This window comes from Coenobita brevimanus, chromosome 34 (genome assembly GCF_032717465.1).
Source record: "Coenobita brevimanus isolate Jiangsu-jjx chromosome 34, ASM3271746v2, whole genome shotgun sequence".
NCBI classification, from domain to species: Eukaryota; Metazoa; Arthropoda; class Malacostraca; order Decapoda; family Coenobitidae; genus Coenobita; species Coenobita brevimanus.
Window position 1 is genome coordinate 3,530,649 of NC_136987.1, and position 6,000 is coordinate 3,536,648.

Consider the following 6,000-nt stretch of genomic DNA (forward strand, 5'->3'; position numbering starts at 1 on the left):
GTACACGAGAGCAACAAGCAGGAAGGGTACATGAGAGCAATAAGCAGGAAGGGACTCAGGAAAGAGGAGAGGGGGTAGGGGAGCAGATAAGGACAATCCCCCTGGCTCGTACCCCTTCAAGATAATGTTAAGAGGAAGGAAAATATAACATAGCATAGTCATTCTATATTGAACATTGGATTTAAAAAGGAAAGATATAAAAGGAAATGGGAAAAATTATATCCAACCACATTAAATGAAGGCTATGTATAATATTTACAGTACAGAGTTGTTTATTACTATATTTATGTCATACTGAAAGGGCCTAGGAATATAAAGAACCTCTGACGCGCTGTCTTCTTTTGGTTTTAAACTTTTATAGACTTATCAAGGAGAAATATATATACTGCATGAATACTTGACAAATGATAGTACACTTTAATATATTCGTTTGTTTCATTCAATTACTATATAGTATTTTTCACTTTTTCTGTACATAAAATACTATAATTTCCGTGTAGTTATTATCGTTGCTTTCTAGTGAGGGAGGGAAGATGTTTTGGGTTACCAGCATTCCTTTGGCAGTACATCAATGTGCTGTGACATACTAGTTAGGATGCAGTCCGGCCGTGAGCTAGACTTCGAGTATAATAGATTCAGCACAGTTTTCAAGGGGAGGGGGGCCCCGTTGTCAGTAATATTGCCCCGGGTCTGGTGATGGCGATCGGCGGCCTTGGGAAGCGTATATGAGAGCAACAAGCAGAAAGGGTAGCTAACAGGAGGGGATACATTGACGAATATATGGGGCAAAACTTATCGTATTGATTACTCGTACTAACACATTAAGGAAACACGACACCATACAAAGAAGGAAAGAGAAAAAAAGTAAATAAACTCAGTAGAACGACATACTTAGCGCATACAGTATAAGTAACAATAACAAAGTCTCCCTTGTCCGTTTTTTATGGTAGGCTGCATCAAGGAGTGTTCAGTGCCAACTTATAATTGCATTTTACGGCGAATTGTTTCCCTTCTGGTGAGATATTTTTGATTATCGGTGCGGCCAGTGATTGCCAGGCTGTGAAAGAGGGAGGATCCTTTTGTCGAAGCTGCTCAACGCCCTACAGACACGGTAAGTTGGGGTATATTCCTCCATTTTCCAGTCCTTTCCTGTCCCATGAGAGGCGTAGTGGTCTGCGGCTAAGCAACTCCGTCCTGATATTTAAGGCGAGGGTGACCTGTCTCTATACCCTGAGTGGCATTATGTGAGCAATAAACCACACCAGCCACCTCTTGGATATATATCCTTGCTGGCCCTATTCGGTATGAGAAACTTTACCATACCACCGGTAATCATTTGGTTGTATGATTACCACCCAGCGTGATAAATGGATTCTTGGGTTACAGTTAACAGTTAGCGTGACACTCAGCGTAGAGTCACCTGAAGGCAGAACTACATGGAGTGAATGGATAACAGACACCCCTATTTCATCACTGGTAAATAGTGATACTTTTTATTATATTATTTTCCATCCCTTTGCCACTACAGGGTGATTCATAAGTTTGCAAACACAAAGGAAAGGACAGATGATGATGGTTATGGTGATGGTGGTGGTGGTGATAATGACGACAGCAATGGTAAAGATGATGATGGTGATGATGGTGATGAAGATGATGATGGTGATAAAGATGATGATGGTAATGATGATGATGATGATGGCGAAGATGATGATGGTGATGATAATGATGATGATTAAGGTGATGATGATGATGATGATGATGAAAGTTTACATCAGTGGTTTAAGCCGAGTGAGGCAGACCAAATTATTGTTGTTACCGTATTTATTTATTTATTAACTCGAGATAGACTTTTAAAACAGGAGAGATTAGCTATTGCATTTATATTCCTCTTAAATACGGGAAGCGTTTTATCCAAGTTGAGTAAAGTTGCCTGTTAATAGCAAAGGTAACCCCCCAAAAATAATGTACTCGGGACTCAAGGGATTAACAAACTATAGTGCGTTTACTCCAAGCTGTCAAAGATCCCTAACCCCCTTTCAGCTCGGTTGATGGCCAGGTGTAGTCAGACTGGAAGGTAAATTTGACTAGTAACCAAGGAGACTCATTCCTACCTGGCTACCTCATAATTCTCATTCACGTAACCAAAACAGTATTCAAAGAGTGAGAAGAACATGACAGGTGTAGTCACTCTGGAAGGTGGATTTGACTAGTAACCAAGGAGACTCATTCCTACCGCATAAGTCTCATTCACGTAACCAAAGCAGAATTTATTTTAAGAGTGAGAGAGAAAATACCCGCCACACCAATGCAATAGGACGTAGGAGCAATGTTCATCCTCTATTACACACTTTAATGTCTTATATCCATGCTAATAACACTGGGTTACAAATAATAATAATAATAATAATAATAATAAAATCTGAGGCAAGCATGTGAATAGGTGTTTTTGACTAATTTTGATATGCTTAATTCAGATTTCTAAATAGTTTTGCTCTATCACCTCTAGATTTTTGCTTTCACATATCCCGTATTTTTATTATAATGCATACACTTATAATGAGTTTATTTCATATTTTAAAATGGCATATTACAGAACGAAACTAAACAGACACAGAACACTGACGGAACTAAATATTACTAGGATATAAGCGTACATACACATCGTAGTATTACAGAGTCAGAAGTGAGTTTTATTGGATCTGGTGTACTGTACCTTCGTCAGCGTCGGGGTGAAATATACTTACCACTCTTCTCCATTTCCTTTTCTCACCTCTTTCCCTCTTCTCTCCATCTTTTTCCCCTCCATTTTCCTCCACTATTTTCCCTCTGTCTCCTCCCTCCACCTTTTTATGATGATGATGATGATGATGATGATGGTGATGATGAATAATTATCCATCCATCCATCCATCCATCATCCAGTCCTACGTTGCCCCATGAGCAGCGTAGGAGTCCGGGGCCAGGCAAGTTGGTCCTGACATTTTAGATGAGAGTGACCAGCCTCACTCATCCCTGAGTGCCATTACGTGAGCAATAAACCCCAACCACCTCTTGGATATAAACCTTCACTGGCTCAATCCGATTGGAGCCCCTTAATTGCCCACAATACCACCAGGAGCTATAATTTGGTTATATGGTTACCACCCAGAATAGGTAATGGTTTCCTGGTGTACAGGAAACCATTTGGCTTGTCACTCAGTGTAGAGTCACCCATAGGCAGAAGGAAGGGGAAAGAATGAAAGAAAGAAAGACAGAAGAGGGAGTGTAAAGTCACCCGTAGGCAGAAGGACGAGGAAAGAATGAAGGAAACAAGGACAGAAGAGGATGGAAGGAAGAGAGGAAAGGGCAAACACCGTAGAGCACCACTACATCGAGTGAGTGGATGGTGAACCCCCCACCTACCATTATCATTATCATTTTTATTATTATTTGAGGAGATGGTGTTTTAATGATGGTGATGATGATGATGATGATGATGATCTAGTACGTGCTCAAGAATGGGCTGGTTAGAGAGAGAGAGAGAGAGAGAGAGAGAGAGAGAGAGAGAGAGAGAGAGAGAGAGAGAGAGAGAGAGAGAGGCAAAGTGGAAGAGTATGATATAAAGGTGGGTGGTTTGTGGTGGGAAAGGGGGGTCGTTAATGAGTAGGGACAGGAACGCCAGTAGGTTCCTCTTTCTCAACACTGCCCCTCACAGACAATGATTAAATACTGAGAAAAATGTGTGTGTGTGTGTGTGTGTGTGTGTGTGTGTGTGTGTGTGTGTGTGTGTGTTTGTGTGTGTGTGTGTGTGTGTTTGTGTGTGTGTGTGTGTGTGTGTAAGGTCAAAGGTAAGAGGGGAATAAACCCTTCGATAAAACGAAATCATTTTGCGTTTTATTTTTTGCGACAGCCAGATTTCTTTTTTTAATTAGCGTTGAAGGCATTTTTCGAGCTAGGGTTTTTGTTCTTGTTGTTGTTGTAGTTGTTCTTGTTGCCTTACGTTCACGTGAAGGTGAACGCAGTGGACTGCAGACTGAAGTTTCCCCTCTCTTGCAGCCTGGCATCTCCTTTAGGGGGGAAAGGGGAGCGGGGGAGCTGAGGGACGCTCTATGCCACCTGGTTATGGAGAGATAGATGGAAAATATTTATCTATCACTAATCAAATATATAAGACAAATATAACCGGCCATTTCACCACATGAGATCTCCCCAAAACTGAGGAAAATCGTCTGGCAGTAGCAAGAACAAAACCTTAACTAGATGCACAACATATATGAACAAATGCAAGATTATTATTATTTTTTTATTTAGGTTCTTTATTTAACCTTTCAGCACAAGCCCCAACACTCTGGGGAACACTGTCCCTAAAGGCCAAGCAGGGAGGGGTGTATGAGGAAAACAAAATCGGTATCACAGGGCATAGACAGTACAGAAAGAATTATCATTACAAGCACAATAATGAACAAAGACATACAATGGTACATACATGGTACAAAGCTGGCACAGTAATTATCATTACATGTTTTGATATGAGTGAAGTGGTACATGGATACACACGTATGTACACACGTATGCAGAGAGAGGCACATATTCACACATACACATACATATATATCTATACATATATGTATATATTCATGCACATATAGCAACAGACATACTGCATGTACAGGATAGGTACGCATGTATAATGATATGGGTATGTATACAGGCGTGCATACATATACATATGCAACATGCACATATACAGTATATGATTTATTCATATATATATAGACAGGGAGACATATATAGACATATACACCCTAAGTAGATACATATACATAGTCACATACACAAGTGGGGAGAGAGAGAGAGAGAGAGAGAGAGAGAGAGAGAGAGAGAGAGAGAGAGAGAGAGAGAGAGAGAGAGAGAGAGAGAGAAACACTACATGCATTATAACATTACCTCTTGATTCAAAATCCCAGCACTAGGACAGTACAAGCACATTCACCTGATGTGTGCGTGGACAACACACACACACACACACACACACACACACACACACACACACACACACACACACACACCTAAGTGCCCGATCATTGTCCTAGTGCCAGAGCATTACAATGAATGGAAAGCGGGGTGAAGTTCCTAATGTGTTTGCGTTACCCCCTCGCAGATATCGTATTCTTTCTTGTACAGAGTTGGCCTCTCCATTTTCTTTCAATCCTCGCTACAGTTTAGAGACAATAACATCATTTCAAAGACCTAAATCGAGAATCTGACAAAAGCGCTCTTGAAATGCCACGCTCAGGTGCATTCATAGTATTTTTCAGTCCAATTTACCCATAAATAAGGGCGTTTGGCCGTGGAAGAAGTATAACACCAAAATGCAAAGGGGAGGGCAAGCCCGAAGATGCGATGGAGAGATGAAATGGAACCGCGTATGAGTCAAGGAAGTGTGAGCTGGGGAAAGGGCAACCTGATGGCAGAGGAAAGAATGCCATGAGGACGATTCGTTTGTGACCACCCCATCCAGGATTAAGGCGTCTGGTTATATATAGATAGAAAAAGCAAAACACTTTTTTTTTTTTTTTTTTTTTCATGGAGTGTTTCTAACCATTTGTCTATTCAGTTTCTTTGACAAAATTCTTCTAGCAATTGTTCAGCAGTAAGGAAAATCGTACTAGATATTTTTGACCTAAAGCTGCATCTCCCGTTGTTCATCTCTTTGGCACATTTACGGCGAGTCAAAGCAGTGAACTGGTGAGAGAGAGAGAGAGAGAGAGAGAGAGAGAGAGAGAGAGAGAGAGAGGCTGTCGGCTGGGAGGAGACTGTAGTGTGGACTGTGGAATGGTCAGTCTGAAAGCGGGTCAGTGTCAGCCAGACCACGGGAGAGGGAGGATGCGATGAAGCTGCTCCTTGTACCTCGCTTGTCTCTTGCTTTTACCCTCGCTCACCAGCCCTCCCTGCTCTCTCTCTCTCTCTTGGAAGAGAGGGTGATTGCGTATGATTACCAAATAAGCACCTCCGCCAAAAA